Genomic DNA, 20,279 nt, shown 5'->3' with positions numbered 1-20,279 from the left:
TAAATGTAATACAGTTTAAATGTTAAATGTAATATAATATTAGTTTAAATATTAAATGTAATATAATATTAGTTTAAATATTAAATGTAATATAATATTAATTTAAATATTAGATTAGTATTAAATAACTATAATATTTAATTAGATTAATATTAAATAAAATATTAATTTAAATATTTAATATAATGTTAATTAAATATTTAATATAATGTTAATTAAATATTTAATATAATATTAATTTAAATATTATATTAGTATTAAATAAATATAATATAATATTTTTTAATATTAAATGTAATATAGTATTACTTTAAATATTAGATTAGTGTTAAGCTAAATATTAAATTAAATAGTAAATTAAAAATAAAAGAATATTAGTTTAAATATTATATTAGTATTAAATTTAATATGAATTTAAAAATAAAATAATATTAGTTTAATTATTAATATAATATAATATAATATAATATAATATTAATTTAAATATTAGATTGAAGTATTATTGAAAATATGATGCTTCATATATATTTAACAGGCCATTATAAATATAAAAGTTAGTTGAAAAGATAAAAACAAATAAATCATTATTATATTCTTTCCTTCCATTGCTATTTCAAACATACAACCCAAACAACATTTCTACTAATTCAAAATAGTCAAAGTTAGTGTTATTCTTGAATCTCTTGGGTTAGCACTATTCTTAACTAACCCAAAAATCACTATTCTTACACTAATCCTTGCACGATCCAAACGTTAAAACGCAATTGTTTGGGTACTACAAGGACTCGCCGCAAGAAGAACACCATTTAGTATAACTATTTATTTATATGGTTATTTTGACAGAAAGCAATTAGACTATTCTATAGGTATATATATAGAGAGAGAGAGAGAGAGTCCGGCTAAATTGCTGCTAGTAGCAGTTCTGCCCAAGTGCTGCCGGGGCTATATTTAGCCGTGTGATGTCCAAACAACAAATCCAAACCGTTAGATGTTTAATCTATATTATAATCTACTTGGAGACCAAATTTTACATTTTTTTGGAATTTTTTTACTATTTATTAAGCTGGTTTGAAAACCGTTGTTTTAAGTAAATTTCTGCAGCATTGAAAACAATCGATTGTTCCTAGCCTCCCGTGCAACTAAGTCATTTTCCGATTTTAAAAGTCCAAATGATCGATCCAAGCCGTTAGATGTGATCTCCATATTAAAATTTGCTAGGAGACCAAATTTTACATTTTTTGGAATTTTTTTACTATTTATTAAGCCACTTTGAAAATCGCTGATCCAACGGTGGCTTAACCAAACAGTAAAATCAGAAGCTACCGTTGGATCAGTGATTTTCAAAGTGGCTTAATAAATAGTAAAAAAATTCTAAAAAATGTAAAATTTGGTCTCCTAGCACATTTTAATATGGAGATCACATCTAACGGTTTGGATCGATCATTTGGACTTTAAAAATTGAAAAACGATTTGGTTGCACGGGAAGCTAGGAACAATCAATTGTTTATTAGCCTACCTCTCTCTCTATATATATATATATATGCACCCTTGTGCATTGGACCATAAATTACTAATTCAAAGTCCAAATGACCGATCCAAACCATTCATCTTGTTCTCCATATTAATATGTGCTTGGAGACCAAATTTTACATTTTTTGAAATTTTTTTACTATTTATTAAGCCACTTTGAAAATCGCTGATCCGGTGGTACAGAAATTTTTACTGTTTTACTGTTCATCCATATTTTCAATAAATCTAAAAAAATAGTAAAAAAATTTCAAAAAATGTAAAATTTGGTCTCCAAGCACATATTAATATGGAGAACAAGATGAACGGCTTGGATCGGTCATTTGGACTTTGAATCGGTGATTTATGGTCCAATGCACAAGGATGCCTATGCATTGCAATGCACCATAGCCCAACTCATATGTGTGTGTGTGTGTGTGACGTGTGTGCAACTAATTATTAAACACCAAAAACCTTATCTAAATTTTTGTCCAACTTGAAATTTATTTGGCGATCCATCAAAAAACGAATCAAATTAATTAGACGTCAGTTAATTAAAAAAATCAATTGGTTTGATGATCGATTTAATTACTCTTCCTTCATAAGGAACCAAGTGTGATGCATATATATTTCATCAAAATAAAATAATATATATCTATAATTTTATTTTACTATTAATTAAGACGATAACAATGTGTTTGTACTGAAATATCCTTAATTGGTATTCCATCTACAATGATTGTACCCAAAATATATCTCCCCAGGCGCCATTCCCCGTGTGGATATATAATTGGTGCAACGCTGCAACACCAATTAACAATCTTTGCATACAGTTCAAAAAAAAAAAAAAACTTTTCATATATATATGTCCAGGGATATTTCTGACACGAGCTCATAGGCAGCCTGTAGAGGCACGAAACGATTACAGAACTCTGACAAGGGCCCTCTGTCTCAGGCATCCTAGCTATCTTTTGCATGCATGGCAACAACAGGAGCATCACGTACGTACGACAATACGTATATATATATATGATGCATGCATGTACGTATCGTGCAAGTATATATATATATTAAAGGTGAGAGGCAAAACGGAACATGCACGTGTCGGGGGAGTAGCCTCCATCTGCCCCTTTTTGGCAAAAAATATTTATTCAACAGACAACAGACATATATAGTCGGTAGCAGTAGCCCCGTATCTTTACTAGATCACCCTGTCCCCACACACTTTACATAAAGCATGTCACGTTAGTCAAAATAACCAATTAATTACTTACATATATATACTTAAAGAGCAAGTTTTGTCACGGCGCACCAACATATATATCATCACCGTACCTACGTTAATTTTGTAAGAGAGAATTAATATATAGTTAAACCAATTAAGTACTGTTGAATATGAAATTTAGTTATGATGGATGAGCCACGCAAGATATTCGTTTCACGTTAGCTGCACTCGCGCCGCCATCCCCACTATTAATTATATTTATATCCAAGGCAAAATCCATAAGATTTTGAACATATATATGTCAACATTTTATGTAATTAAAAAATGAAAGAATCTCAACCAACCAATTATAAGCTTCATATGATGTCAAATATTCTAACCTCTCCAAATGAAGAAGAAAGGACTGATCAGTCATCAGTGAGAATAATTTACCAAGGGAAAGGGCCGCTAGAGTTTAATTTCATTACATCTTACCTATACAACTATAGGTGTAGCGAGTCACTCCATAGAGGAACAACAAATAAAAAAGATCAATATCTTTGGTTTTCAATTCTTAGAGCACATATCGAGGGTTCATTATTAATTTGTTGTTTTCAAATAGTATATATGCATGCTACGTACGTATTATACGCAGCGTATATATAACAGTGTTCTAAATAGCGCGCTATAGCATCTTTGGACCTTAAACGCTACTCTATGGGATAAAAGTGCGCTACTCCAGCTATGACCGCTATAGTGGTAATAGCGGTCAGCTATTTGTGCTATACGCTATCCGTTATAGCGTACGCTATACTACATAGACTTTTATTTAAAAGGTCCAAACTGAAAATTTATTTTAAGGATCAATTTTTTTTCAAAGTCCAAATTGATTTTTCTTTAATAGAAAATAATAGATAGTTTATTTCATGATACTTAGGTTTTCTTTTGTAAAGAAAAATATATAATTTTTGTTATGATACTTAGGTTATGTTGAATGGAAAAAGATAGTTTACGATATTACTAAGGATATTTTAAATAGCAATTTTGACTTTGTACTGGTTCAATATAAATATTATAATTTCTAAATCAATTTTGTGTTACTTATTATATATTGTTCCATAAGACTTTAGATAATGTTAATAATTAGTAAAAATATAAAATATAATTTTTTAAACAAAAAAAACCAGTTATTAGTTTTCGTTTAGTTATGCTATACGCGATAGCTCTCTTTTTTTAGCTTTTTCGCTATGACGCGATAATCGCTATTTAGAACTTTGATATACAGTGATCCGGCCGTCATTAATTATGAAGCACAAAGGATCCATGTTCAGGCGAACCGGATTTAGTATAGTTAGAACTAGTTGGAAGACGGCCGCCGCATGGAAAAAAAAATATATATATATATATATATATGCCGAAAGGCATCTAAATAAAATCCATATTTAAACCACCTACGCTGACTTCTCTTTCAGGATCGACAAATATATTCATTGTTGTTCTCAGGGCTATACATATACTGATGTGCTAATTATGGGTTGATTCTTTTCAAAGGGCCCGGGATTGGGACTTTTTGGAGAGGTCGGTATTGGGGCCCAGTGGTGGAACCTTAGAAATTAATATTTTAAGCTTAAGGCTTTCTTATTAGACGCCACCTAACTTAACTATGTCGGTCTCACTTACAACAAATCTAGACTTCAAATTTTAAGATTTCAATATCATTCCTCATCATTGTCTTTAGTAGTTTAATTTGTTAAAATTCTATACATATTTTTAATCAAACTACTAAGAATTATTTATTATAAATCCAAAATATCAACTATAAAACTATGCAATGTTTAATACATCTCATTAGGAGCGGATCTACTGTAGCACAGGGTAGGACAACTGCCCTATCCTGAAAATTCAAATATAATTTACAAAGACTGAGTTTTGGGCCATTGCCCTACCTTGGAAATTAATATTGCCCTACCCTGGAGCCCAATAATATTTGAATAGTCCAATAATGTTGTACTCAAATTTTGTAAATTATATAAGAGATAGTCATGACCCAATTAATATGCCTATTGATTGATTAAAAGACACAGAATAAAAGAAATATGTGCCACCTGAGCTTAACTGATCCGTGAATTCAACAAAGTACACAAAAGTTAACTGATCCGTTAACTTTTAGCGTTCATTCACTAGTGAAAAAACTAGAATCAGGATTGGCATATCTGAATCGGCTATATGAAACAACTGATCCTAATACCTATCTGAATCGGTTTTCTTAAAAAAATCGAACCTAAAAACTATTCAGATCGGATTTTCTGGTCAACCGATCCTAATTTATGAACTATTAGGATCAGTTGTTTGTTAGAACCAATCCTGATAGTATCAGGATCGATTTTTATAGACAACTGATCCTAATAGTTCATTAATTAGGATTGGTTGTTTGTAAAAACTGATCCTGATACTATCAGGATCGGTTCTAACAAATAACTGATCCTAATAGTTCATAAATTAGGATCAATTGTTTATAAAAACTGATCCTGATACTATTGGGATCGGTGTTTTATAAAAACCGATCCTAATTAATGCTAATTAGGATCAGTTTTTTAGAACAACTGATCCTAATAGTGCATATGAAAAGTTAATTCAGTCTGATTCTTATCAGAATCTTTGCGTCTCTCTTCCTAGGCCTCACCTCTCTTAATTAGCGCAACAGCTATCTCGCCCTACATTAAATCAGCTCTCTTTTCTCAGGTACATTAATTGATCATCTCTTTTCTCAAGTTTGCTATTAATGGAGCACCATTTATAGGCTCTATTCGGCTCAAAACCCTAAACCCTAAATCCTATATATGCAAGAAGTGAGCTATGATCCCCGCTCAAAATCTAAATATAGACCTTGATTCAGCTCTTTTATTGGTTCCACACGCTTTTAAGTTTGAATACATCTTCTCATTTCAAGTTTTTCTTTATATGTGGAGATTTGTATATAATGCATATATATGCTATATATGCTACATATGAGCTATATATTTATCTATTCTTTATATGTGGAGATTTTCTTTATAAGTTTGAATACCTCTTCTTATTTCAAGATTTGCATGCACATGCTTTTGAGTTTGCTATATATGAGCTATTATTGAGTTTTTTTTTTATTTCAAGTTCTAGGATAGTATGTTATATATATACATCTCTTAATTAGGTTCCGATCTATGGTTTGTTTAATTTTGTAGATTGGCTATTATTGAGAGATTTGGTGTAACGATCTTCATCTCACTCGATCCGGCATCAAAAAAAAAAGTTGTAAGTACAACCTAAAACTCATATTTAATTAGTTTTGTGCATTAACGTTTTTTTTTTATAAAAGTATTGTCTTATGAGCCACAACCGCATGATTAATGCCTTTAGGTCATGATACCAGTTCAAAATTAATCCATTAGGAATTAATTTTGAATAGTCCCCGTTTTGGGACTGCTCTTTGAATACGTTGTCTCATTATGTGGCCACATGTTAGTCGTGTTTTAGTATATAAGAAAATTCCGGCAGCGTTTTCCCTTATTAGTTCCCCGAATACTCGAGGAACTAAGGGAAAATGCTGCCGAAATTTTCTTAAATGCTAAAACACGACTAACATGTGGTCACTACTGAGACAAAGTATTCAAAGAGTGGGATATGATGGTAACCCGGCCCCATATAAGCCCTATTGTGAACAGAATTTAATACCCCAACCTTGTTCTTAATTAATTGTGTTTTATTATAATTGTAGATGAACCGCCGTTGGATGTACGAAACATCACGTCTATCTGATGAATATATGACAGGTGTCGAGGAATTTATCAGAGTTGCTATGGAAGATATGGTGAATAAGGGAGTGCACTGATGTCATGTCCTTATCGTGATTGTAACAATGGTCAAAAAATTTCCAACCCGAACCAAGTGAGGAACCATTTAATCTGACGTGGATTCAAGTAAGGATATAAGTGTTGGATATGGCATTGTGAGAGTTTGCTAACCGACATAGGTACTGGTACTGAGCATCAGGAATACCACACCGGTGGAAATGATGGGAATGATCTACGGGGATTGGAAACCGACATAGGTACTCGTACTGAGCATCAGGAATACCATACCTAAGAAAATGATGATATGGTGGTAGATAGATGTGATAATTTTGATCAAATGTTACGTGATTTAGAAGAGGATTTTGATAATGATAAGCAGTATTGTTTATTTGAGAATTTGTACGAAGATTCTAATAAGTAATTGTATCCTGGTTGTTCTAAATTTTCAAAATTGAAAGGTGTATTAAAATTGTATAACCTTAAAACATCTAACGGTTGAAGTGATAGAAGTTTTACTTATTTATTACAAACTTTAAAAGAAATGCTTCCAGATGGAAACGAGATGCCACCTAATGTTTATGAAGCAAAAAAAATATTGTGCCCAATGGATTTGGAAGTTCAAAGAATATATGCATGTCCAAATAATTGTATATTATATCGAAATGAGTATAAAGATCTTCACGAGTGTCCAAAATATGGTGCATCACGTTATAAACCAAAGCAGTTAACCGGCAATAAAAGTGATGATTATAAACCGAATAAAGGACCTCCGGCAAAAGCATTATGGTACCTCCCCGTGAAACCGAGATTCAAACGTTTGTTCTCAAATGCTAAAGATACGAAATTAGTGCGTTGGCATACCGATAACCGAAAAAAAGATGGAAAATTACAGCACCCCGCTCATTCTCCTCAATGGAGAAATATTGACAGAGAGTTTCCCGAATTTGGACGTGACCCTAGAAATCTTAAGCTTGAGCTGAGTGCAGATGGAATAAATTTGCACAGTAGCATGAGCAATAAGCATAGCAGTTGATCGGTTCTATTGTGCATTTGTAATCTCCCGCCTTGGTTATGTATGAAATGCAAATACATCATGATGACCTTGCTCGTATCAGGACCTAAACAGCCCGGGAACGACATAGATGTGTATATAGCGTCATTGATCGAGGATTTAAAAGAAGATAATTTATGTTTTATAAACTAATTTATAAACTAATGTTTTATATTTTTTATAAATTTTATAAATAAATATCATAAATTTTATAAATTTATATATTATGATCGGTTGTTCATTAAAACCGATCCTGATTATTATCTGGATCGGTTTTTTTGAAACGATCGATCTTGATTTTATTAATTTAAAAAATTAAAAAATTAAAAAAACATCAAGATCGGTTGTTAATTAAAACCGATCCTGATTATTATCTGGATCGGTTTTTTGAAACAACAGATCTTCATTTTATTAATTTTAAAAAAATAATAAAAAACATCAAGATCGGTTGTTAATTAAAACCGATAATGATTGTTTCTGGATCGGTTTTAATGAAACAACTGATCCTGTTAGTTAATAATCAAGATCGGTTGTTCATTAAAACTGATCCAAATAACAATCAGGATCAGTTTTAATTAACAACTGATCTTGATAGGTTAGGGTTTATTTTTTTGCGCTTCGGTACTTAGGTGAAAAATTTGAGTTTTAACACACCCGGCCCCTCTCTCTCTCCCTCTCCTCCGCATTTTGAGTCTCAACTCCTCCCAGCCTCTCTCTTTCTCTCCCTCTCCTCCGTGTTTTTTTCTCTATCTCTGTCTCTCCCTATCAGAGCGGCTCTCCCTCTCTTCCGTGTTTCTCTCTCTTTGTCTCCGCCGCTGATTGTCTCCGACCACGGCCGTGCTGCTGCGTGTGCCTATAATGGTGGCAAGCAGAGGAAGGTTGGTTTTTCTGACCTAATTTCGGTTTTTGCTTTCGGTTTGTTGTAGTTTGATGAATTGTTGGTGAATTTGCTAGTTGACGGCCCTATTTTTTATAGCAAATGTGAATTTGAAATGTTACGTGAATTTATATGCAAATGTGAATTTGAAATGCAAATGTGAATCTAGTTGCTAGTCCAATATCTAGTTGCTAGTCCAATATGTAGTTGGTATATGCAAATCTAGTTGCTAGTATAATATCTAGTTGGTTTATACAAATCTAGTTGCTAGTTGCATGGACATGAGTATATCTAGTTGGTATATGCAAATCTGAATATCTAGTTGCTAGTCTAGTTGGTATATGCAAATCTATAGCTTGACTGCAAATGTGAATTTGAAATGGCATATGCATGAGTTTTTGGAACGGTTTCTTATATAGTTGTAGGTCACGACATTAGGCTCATGCCCTTTGGAAATCATGACATCGATAAAATCTATTGCCTTCTCAATTTCACCTCTTTAATTGCATTTTTTTAAAACTTCAGAGAGAGACAGAACAAAGCAGCATGTACACTAATCTGAGTTGAAAGAGGAATATTTGGTTCTGAAAAATGCAGGTTAGTATTTTCTTTCTTTTATCATAATCCTTATTATTTGTGTTGATATGTGTTGATATGTATTGATATGTGGGATTATGAACTTGCAATCCTATGACTATTTTTCTTATATTCATCAGGAAGGTGATAGTGGTCATGGTGATAGTGAGCCAGCCTCGGGTAAGAAACGAGGAAGAGGGCCGAACCAAATTAAGGAGAAGTTTAATGAGAAAGGCAAAAAGCTAGAGCTTGACAAATTTCACAGGCCTGTTGTTATTGAGGAGACAAAGACTTTTTCAACAGAACTTGGGATATTGGTAAGAAGGGGTGTTCCTATAAGGTATCAACAATGGAAAGATGTTCCAGATGCGGACAAGGATAAAATATGAGAAGCAGTTAAGGTAAATAACATGGTACTAATTTCACAAGCTTTCATTTGATATTAACTAACTTTAGCATAATTTTGATTTCTATTTGTTTGGCAGCTGGACTGGGGTATAGAGGAGCACCCAAAAGTGAGGCAGTACATGTATAAGAAAATGGCTACCAAGCACCGAAAGTTCAGAACCGATCTGACTAAAGTGTGGCGCATAGGTGAGACGCCCGATTTTGTCAAGCTCAATATTGAAGAAAAAGTCTGGGATGAATTTGTCGCATACCGAGAGACGAAGAAATTTGATGTATGTTTATTTTTATTTACCACCTACCTTATCTCTAATTAAGAATTCAAATTTTTTTTATAATTAAGGCCAATTGTTTCTTTGTTCAAATTGTAAGCTGCCAGCCAGATTAGGAAGGCAAATCAGGCCCACAACAAGTATCCGCATTTCTTAGGATCTAGAGGTTATAGTGGTGAGGGTTTCTAGAGTAGGCTAAGAGATGCTATGCAGGCGATTGCAAATGAGAAAGCATCTAGTGATCCGTCTTCCCAAGGGTCAACTACTGCATTGACATCAGAGGAGCTTGTTGATTTGTCGGTTGAGCATAGGCACGTCACATGGAAACTAGCAAGACAGAAGCTCTCAGGCAAGACTAAGGAGCGCTTTTATCCCGAGACATACGTACCAGTCATCAACAAAATTGTGAGGATTTAGATATTGTCATTCATTAAAATGAAACTTTAATTTATTATGTTATAACATGTTGTCATTTCAGGAAGAACAAGAAGCGACTTTGAAACAGGGCTTGTTGGCCGTCGAACGATACGACGATGTTCTGGGAAAATATCTGCCAAATCCGAAACATCCTGGAAGGTCTGGTTCCAATCAGAAAAATATACGAGAAGAGTTCAATAAAGAAGAGACGTACTTTCTCGAGGTCTGAAGAAGAATTTGAAGCAGGAGTGGATAGGAAAGTGGAGGAGAAAGTAAGAGGAATAGAGGAGACATTACGGAGAGAAATGGAGGCTAAATTTGCAATGTTACTTCAGCAGACAATGGGCCAACAAGAAATGACGTATACCCCAACAATCGTTCAGAGCAGCTGCCAGTCAATCAAACCATGTTCAAATCTTTCCATTCCATGTACGTCTTAGTTTCATACATATCATTTTATTCGAGTAAATAGATATATTTGTACATGAGGCAGAACTGAGATGCAAACTTTAGATTGCACTCGATGGAAAAACTGTTGTAGTGGCCTTTGGGACAATTCATGTTTCAGTTGTACAAGGTGGAACAATTCACACTAGGCCTATGCTGCCCGACCATGCAAGAGTAATGGTGGATGGTATTTGCGATGCGGACTATTTAGACACCCCATTACCTGTACCAACTGGCGAGCTGGAAACCCTAAAGGATGTCCTCGGCAGTTTACTGCATGGCCGATGTCCATGATATTGATAGGTTCAGATGAGGTATATTATTATTAAGTTCTTATACTTCTTAATTTGTATCTATATGATAGAGTTATAGTTGATTCTGGATTTTATTTCAATTTATTATGAAATTTTGCAGGAACCAGGCAAAGAGTTACAAGTTCATAGAGGTGGGAACGCAATGAGTCACTCCAAGGTGTTTGATGGTATCAATTTTGACAAGCTGGGACGAACATTCAAGTAGCTGCATGATCGATTTTCAGAGCTAGATGGTAGTCCATTCGAAATTGATCCGCCACTTGACCTTTTCCATCAGGCAAAGTCCATATATATTTATGCAGATGATTATGCGGCATTGCTTACACCACAGGAGTGGCTCACTGTACCAGTTATTCAGATCTGGATGTTGTGACTTAATATTCGTAATAATTGCATAATTTAGTACTTTTAATTTAAATTTTACAAAATAGAGATCACTTGTATGCCTTTTTTTTTGCAAGTATTGGTACAAATTCATCAATGAGAAATTTCCCGATTAGCAAGTTGGTTTCATGGACCCCCAGCGAACGAATGCCACCCTATTGAATGATGACCGAGGAGGTACACTTCAATACATAGGGAAAGGACTCAAAGAAATCGGGACAAGAGATTGATATTCATATATACCGTACCATTAGATGTTAGTGTTATATATATATTCTATTTTTTTATATTTCTTTCAATTCATATAAATTATAGAATATGACATGCAGAAATCATTGGATATTGGTCGTGTTTATGCCAAGAGAAAGTGCATTGTACGTGTACGATTCCAATAAGAAGAGTAAAAAAAATGCTAATGATCACGTGTGACTCACTTGACCACATGACATACACCGTGTCGTGACTAGTCCAATTTATTTATCGCGCCGTGCTAACTTTTTGAAAAATAATTAATTCACAAAAAATAATCACAGTATTTAGAAAGCACAAAAAAAAAAAAAAGTTTTGTCCCATACGTAAAAAAAAACACATGTGATCCCTAACCATAATCAAGACATGGCCCAAAAATATATGATCCCTAACCATAACCAAGACGGCCCAAAAATATATATATGATATACAAATTGCATATGAAAGGTGATATTAGGGAACATACTTTCTTCTTAGTTTCAATGTTAGGGATCTAATTAAATGACGCTCAAGCGGGTCTTACACAAATGAATGTTTTATGTAAATGTTTTACACATTATTATTAATAATGTTGAAGAAAGACATCCACAAGAGCCTGGAATAAAACAGAAGAATACAAATATATATTAACAGGGGAATATTCAGGATCTTCGTCCGGGAAGCAAAAAAGATATCGAATGGGGTTTACATAACTAATCAGATTTAAATCTATTAACTAATTGATTATTCGATAAAAAAAATTATGATTTATCTTTTATTTTTCAATGCTCTGATTTGTAATTTCTAATGTTTCAACTTATAATTATAATTACCAATCATAATTCAAGAAATTTATTTTGATTTTAATACTAAATTTAATCCGAATTACAAATCAAATATCCAGAGAGGGGCAAAAAAAATTCAAAGAGAGACAAAGTCGATCGAGACCAATAGATCACCACTAAAACTCAAAATCCAAAACCATGTGGGTCCGCCCCTTATATATAAGTGGTTAAATCACATCACTATTTATGTTATCTAGAAATGCAGAAAAAATATACATAATTATCAAATACGAATATGCATAAAATTATATTTTTATGGCCATGTTCACGTTTAAGATCAGGGAAACATATGATTTGATACAATTATAGGATGTCAATTAAAATGGCTATCATAAAAGGTTGCAAATATAACCAAACATTTATGATCATACGCTAAAATGTAATTACCCCCATGACTCTATTTTAAGTATTTAAATCGTAAAGATGTTGGTCACCATGCTAATTCTAAACATTAATTTCATTTTTGGATACCTATCAATTAAATCATATCGGAGTCACAATTCTAATGGAAAGAGGAACGCAATACACTTGGCATAAAAAATTTCTGCAAAGTTTTGGATTAAATGGGTTTTAATAGGAGATGTGTTATTAATACAATTTGGTGGGAAATGAGGTGTAGACGGATACGGATAATTTGCTCCGTATTTGTTTCGTATCCGTATTAAACATATATGGATATTTTTTTCATATGATGAAATAATGGCGGATACAGATACGGATAATTTCATGAAAGTGAATATATGTATTCGTATCCGAAATTATTCGGATCCGAAATTGTTTCCAACCAATTATGATTTTACTACTCCGGATAGAAGTTGTTAAATAACTATCTCATATTCATTTCAGTGTTGGTTGTGGAATAAATGATAATACGATCTGGTTTCTAATTTAATCTCTTTTTCGCTGGTAATGGTATTACAGTAGCGCTATTTTCTTTTTCGCTGGTAATGGTAATGATAATACCTTCATTTATTCAGACTCCATTTTTTTTTTTCATTCAAGACTTTAGTCCGTAAATGTGGTATGTTTTTAGTCTATGTTAAATTTGTTTTAGTCATTGTTTCAAGGCAACAACAAAGTACTCTTTTGTATCTTAAAGTGTATAACTCAATTATCCAACAATTATTCGTTTCGTATCTATATTTGAATCCGTGTTCGTAGATTGTTCGTTTCATATCCTTATTCATTTAAGATGGATTATGTTTTAAATTTTGATATCTGTTTACTATCTGTATCCGTATCCGCTTATTGAAAGACTAATACGAATATGATATTTTAGCATTATCCACTTCAAATCCACTCCGTTTACAACCTAGAAATAACCGTTCGACCTTGTTAGAAATTGGAATCGCAGCAAATATATTTCCGCGACAAACATGTGTATATGTGAGCAGGCCAATATTGTTAGTCTCACGGGGACAAGTACAAATAATTAAGGAAAAATTTCTACTGTATCCATACAAAATTTTGAAATAGCCAATTTACTCATAGAAACTCCATAATATCCAATATCCCCATCAAAATTTAACATAATTTCTTTTATCCCCATTTAATTAGTTAACATTTTAATTAATTATTTTAAACTTTAAATTGACCATCATACCCTTATAATTGTCTTCTTCATCTCCCCTAACCCTCCCGGCCAATAAAAATTATTGTCTGAAGAGAAAAAAACTTCCCTCAAAGATGCTTTATCAGTCCTTACCCACTGCTTTATCGCTATAGATGATTTCTCCTCTCGCTACCTATACCCCTCTCCCTTTGTATGTGACATTTCTATTCGACCACTTTAATTATTAAGTATAAAATAATCTTGTAATTTTTCTTTCTTCCAAGTACTTGTTTTTTGAGAGCAATGGAATTTGGAACCTCACCTGAATAATACAAAAAAAAAATCATTGCAATGTTTCATTTCAGGCTTACTATCAGATGTATTTTATTTAAGCCTACACCTACTGGTTAGTACATTAAAACTAATCAAAGTTTGAATATATTTGGCCATTTTCTTAATCTCTGTTGTTGGAACTTTCTATTAGCCTATTTGTCTATTAACACATATTGAGTGAAGTTCTCTCCAGACAAGGATCTCTAGTGGGCGGGAGGGTTAGGAGAGATGAAGAAGACAATTAGAAGAGTATGTTGGTTAATTTAAATTTTTAAATAATTAATTAAAATGTTAACTAATTAAATGGGGATAGAAGAAATGATATTAAATTTTGGTGGGAATATTGAATATTATGTTATTTTTATGAGTAAATTGGCTATTTCAAAAATTTATATGAGTACACTAGAAATTTTCTCAAATATTAAAATAGCTCCTGTCAATTTCGCCTATGAGTCGGCGTCCGAGCGCTGCGCAAAAGATGGTTAAGGCAACCATTTCCTCCAAGGAAAAGTTAGAAAGAGTGTATTTGTGGGCCACCAAATGGGACCCAACAGAGAAAAGACAAAGGAAAGAAAACGAGAGCAGACAGAGCCGCGCGGTGGTCCCGCTCTGTGCTCCGTTGCTTCGGACACGGACACACGGTACGCGTTTCGTTCCCTGGTTGGTCGAACCCTATTTATACCCTTTTCCTTCTGTGCCCAATCCGTTGTGCTCAAATATGTAGCGGATCAAGTCCCATCTACTGTGCACGTGGTTGCAAGATATGGCACTCGTAAATTATCCAAAGGGTTCAAAGCCATTAACCTAGGATTGGGCTTTTATGCATATATTTTACCTAAGGCTTGGGCTTCAAAAAATGAAAAGCCCGTAGGCGAATGAAAATATCTTCTTTAACTGCTTTCAAATGGGCTGCTTGATGAATAACAATGGCCTACATAATAAATAAACTAATAACTGCTGGACATATTAGACATTGGCCCAATATTACATAAATCAGACGCCGAAGGACTTCAAAAAAAAATAATAATAATAATAATAATACAGAAATCAGGATAAATACAAGGACGCTACTGTTGTTGCATAAATAGGGGTGATATGTTTATCGGACTTTTTACAAAAGTATGGGAGAGATTTACTCGGAGCGGATTTAGTATGATTGAATGACTGTTAATTAACCTTATTTATTTTCAATTTTTTATTGTTTATATATACTTTTTTTATATAATTTAGAGTAAATACTATAAATATTGTAGTATATATATTTTTTATAATTGACCTCGATTGTAGCATTTAACAAAAAATATAATTGTTCATTGTCCATCCGTTGATAGAGCAGGGCAAATATTCCTGAACTATAATGGCCCCACCAGAATGAAGTGATTTTCTACCTATCTAGAAATGTAAACTTAAGTTTGATCTACAAGTATATTTTTTTTATGAAAATCGTGTTGAATAGTTTATATTGATTATTTGAATTTTGAAAATAAAGATATGATCCATATATATAGTACATAACTACATATCAATATGCGGTATGCATCTATACATCTGATCTATGTTGCATGGATACGGATACGACGATACGGTAATTATTAAAAATCTAGAATACGATACGCCTATTATACATATTATTTCTTATTATTTTATTATTGTATTTTGATAATTATAATTAAAATAAAATTAGTATAGATTAAATACCATAGATACTAGTATATAACACATGTGATACTTGGTGTGGTGGTTAAAGCTTTTGTCCTACTTCCCAAGTTCAAACCACGCCAACAGCAGAAAAACACTCATTTTCAACCGGTTCACGAGAGTCCATACTTGTCCAGACGTATCCAGCAGTTTTAATGGAGTATCAGTGACCGTATCGACTTAAGTAAAGATATAAGTATCAGAGCCGTATCGGACAAGCTAATACATATATATGTTTTCTTAAGTTGGTATATCCGAAAATTAGAATTCGTGGTCAATATCTAAACCTGAGAATCACCGAAAACAAGACAACTGAAAAAATATGGTATACAAGTTGGTTGTGAATGTTGGGAATCATAAAGGCCAAACAATTACGCCTTATCTAGATATCAAACAATTAGATCTCATCTAGGGGTCAAACACTTACACCCCGGGGAAGAAGAAACAATCCCCACCTTAACCTAAGACCGTCCTATGCCAAAGAGACCCAAAAACATAATCTTTAGTGCGGAATACAATACCTGATTCCATGTCGTTTGCCATGGAATATCAAACCCTAGTTTGGAGAAGCAACCGTCTCCGTGAGCGCGAGACAAGACTCTTGCAAGATTTTCCTTTCACGCCTTTTTGGTTGAATCTTATATTAGGTCTTCCAAAGCAACAAGATCGCCCTTGAGAAATCATTTCCAAGTTTCTAATAGATTTCTCCTCTCAATTCTTTGATGGTGGAAGAAGGGAGAAGGCTCTCAAAATTCTGTCTAAGAATAACTTCTTTTTAGAATTCTGAGTTGAGTTGGTTATATTGTGCCTTGGGGACCCATCTATATATAGTTTTACACTTCTGGCGACATAGTGCGTCCGCACTCAAGTCCAGTGCGGGTGAGCCACCCACACTGGGTCGAAAGGAGCGTCCTGATAACCGCCTTACTTAACCCCAAAAATAGCAGTGCGTCCGCACTCAGGTTCAGTGCGGGTGAGCCACCCGCACTGGACTCAAAACAGAACTTTCAGAAAATTGACTAAGTCCTCAGTGCGGGTGAACCCCACCCGCACTGGAGCTCAGTGCGTCCGCAATACGCTCGGACTTTTTTCCTGCGTTGTTCTGAAGTTCCCAAAAATTGGCTAAGTACTGAGTGCGTCCGCACTCAGATCCAGTGCGGGTGAGCCACCCGCACTGGGCTCCCAAAAACCTCCCATAATTTGGCTAAGTCCTGAGTGCGGGTGCACTCAGGTCCAGTGCGGGTGGGCTCACCCGCACTAGGCTCCCAAAAGGCTCCCATAATTTGGCTAAGTTCTGAGTGCGGGTGCACTCAGGTCCAGTGCGGGTGGGCTCACCCGCACTAGGCTCCCAAAAGGCTCCCATAATTTGGCTAAGTTCTGAGTGCGGGTGCACTCAGATCCAATGCGGGTGGGCCACCCGCACTGGGCTCCAAAAAGGCAGTTTTCTTAATTGCAAATCTCAGAATCAGACCATCAATGATTTGATTTTTGCCCAAATTATTCTACACACTTATGAACCACATCCTATTGAATACATAGATTATCTAATATGTTAAATCCATATTAGATCACTTTAATTGTGACAACCATATATGACAGTAAACAATTCATAATTATATCACATATATGCTCAACGTTGAATTAAGATCCAACAGTGAAAGCTGAGATGAGGGAATGTGCTTTGCGCAGACTAAATACTCTTTTATTGAATTAGTTTTAATCTTAAATAGAGATTTAAATAATGCTCAAGTTAGTTTTTACACAAATTTATATATATTTTTGCTGATTTTCTTGCACATTATTGTCAATAACATTGAAGCAAGCACTTGGACTAAAAACAAATTGTTAGTGTTTTCAAGTAGAGGTCAGAAACAAGAGAGAAATAAGAGACAAAATTTTATGAATAAGTTTAATTGTATTTCTTGACATCATCATTACATAGAGTACAAATAAGATACATAAATCTCTAAAAAGATAAATCTATAAATAACACCTCCTAAAATACTCTATAATAAATACTAAATTTTTCATAAGATTCTCTCTTGTTTCTGTTTTATTTCTTGCATCTCCTTGAGGAACCTAACACAGACATAAATACAAATTAGCAGCAGTTCACATGACATGTATATGAAGGTATGTACTAGAATCACATGCCTATTAAGCGGAGGGGACCAAGCTGTTAACGATGTATTAGAATACCGAATACATACACAGGGATCCCTATACATATATAGGAGTCGTAGAAAGGAAAAGTCAAAAAAGGGAAGAGAAAAGACAATTACGAGACCAGCAGAGCAGACAGAGTACCTCTATATACTTTCTTCGCTCTGTTGCTTTGGACATGTTACATATACGCGTTTCGTTCCCTGGTTGGCCCAATCTTTATGGGGCTGCTTTGATTTAGCAGGCTTAATTGGGCTTTGATGTAGATATTTTAAGCAATGTAATTAATGAAGCGGAATTATAGGCCTCGTTGATAAAGACACTAATAACTGCTGCAAATATTTAAATATGGGCCTATAGACCACTTTCTCCGTCCTCAATCCTCATCATCTGTTTGTCATTTGTTCCCTTTCATAATTAATTACTTTTTAAGCATCTTTTTTTCTTATACAACTCAAAATTCTCCCTAATTATCCACAGATTTACTTATTTTTCAATTGACAAATTTCAAGAGTAGCAAATTCCATAAATTAATTTGAGCGCCAGGATGCTACTGTTGTTGCTTTTAATTTTGTGATTGACTTAATTATACAAATGGGGAAACTGTTGCTGCTTAATTATAATTTTATAGTTAGGTGAATGGGAACTCATATATATATAGCTCCCAGTTATTAGCATAATAATAAAATTCAAAAAATAATCGATAAGAATTAAAAATTGTGATTCGGATATAATGCATATATCAATGTGTGGTTTCCAAAATCTTAAAGAAAATATGTTTGTAAGTCCCTGCTATTACATTCAAACGCTTATCAACACATGAAGTGCATCATTCAATGTGTATGGTAATCAATGTGAATAGCCTATGTACAATGGACCAAATCTTGTTCCATAACAATGGTTAATTACTGTGGATAAGAGACGACACAATCAGATCCCTATGTAGATGAACTTGCTAGAAGGAGGCGGCACTAGGCAAGCTGAGAAATACTAGAAAGAAATGTTAGATATGCTCGAAATTCTCAACTCTATATATATATGGTTGGTTAATATCAAAACCTTTGTTCCGCAGCTATAGTGAAACCAATTAGATTTCCGATTTTTCAAAGTCCAAATGATCGATCCAAACCATTAGATGTGATATCTATATTAAAATTTGCTTGGAGATCAAATTTTACATTTTTTGAATTTTTTTTTTTACTATTTATTAAGCCAATAAAACCGCTGATTTTAATAAACGGTAAAAATATTCTGGGTTATTGAAAATAATAATTTTAAAACTGACTTAATAAATATTAATAAAGGTTACAAAAAATATAAAATTTGGTCCCACGTATATTTTAATATAGATTGAATGTTCAATGGTTTAGATCGACTGTTTGAACTTTAAAAATATAAAAATTGAATCGTTTGTTTCACTAACTTAGAAACAAACATTTTGATATTAGCAATCATTTAAGAAATACGAATATATTGTATGTGTTTCGGTCAAAATTGATGTTTTAGGTATGCCAACATAACATTGATTTTTTTTTTTTAAATACTAACTAGAAATAATTCGGGTGATTGGAAAGGCTCGAAAGACTTGTGCTTGTAAAATTGACAAAAAGGAAAAATTGTGAGCTTCCAGAGAGAATTGTGGCCCTTTATGGTATTTGTTTCAACGCGCGTTGGAAAGTCTCGATGTAGAAAATTTCCTCTTCTGTACATCGATGAAAAGTGAATGGCTATTTGCTTCAACGCGCTTCAGTTGAGAGAAAATTTTAGATCCCAACTGTCAAAAGCCAGACTGACAGTTAGAATCTTGATTTTATTGAAGGGTCGAAAAGGGGTTGATTGATGTTGGCCTCTCCCATACTGGGTCGCTGTCTATTTGTAATTATATACCCGGGCCCCTTTTAATTTGACAAAGTCTCCTTTATCTCTTTGCCATCTAGAATGAATGAATGAATGCATCTATAGATGATCCAACTTGCAAACATAACTTCACCACAAGATCCTGTTTTGTCATCTTATCCGTTGTTTCCTTGTTATTCCCTGCTATTGTTTACTTTTCCTCAGTACGTACATGTATAGTACTAACTTCAAATTAATCTTGACTTCTTTAATATTAACATTTTTAAGTCGTTGTTTGAAAGTAATTAATTCGTATGGTCAATAAGTTGGATCGGGGCGGG

At 33.6% G+C, this 20,279-nt stretch overlaps 1 long non-coding RNA gene across 1 annotated transcript; it reads left to right on the top strand.

Moving 5' to 3' along the window:
- The first annotated feature begins 5,929 nt into the window (after nt 1-5,929).
- LOC144571527 (uncharacterized) lies at nt 5,930-7,017 on the top strand. The gene is made up of 2 exons (XR_013517527.1): nt 5,930-6,001; nt 6,465-7,017. It is a non-coding gene; the product is annotated as an uncharacterized LOC144571527 (long non-coding RNA).
- The last annotated feature ends 13,262 nt before the right edge of the window (nt 7,018-20,279 follow it).

This window comes from Carex rostrata, chromosome 2 (assembly GCF_964058835.1).
Source record: "Carex rostrata chromosome 2, lpCarRost1.2, whole genome shotgun sequence".
Classification (NCBI taxonomy): domain Eukaryota; kingdom Viridiplantae; phylum Streptophyta; class Magnoliopsida; order Poales; family Cyperaceae; genus Carex; species Carex rostrata.
This window is presented reverse-complemented; position numbering and strand designations above follow the sequence as displayed.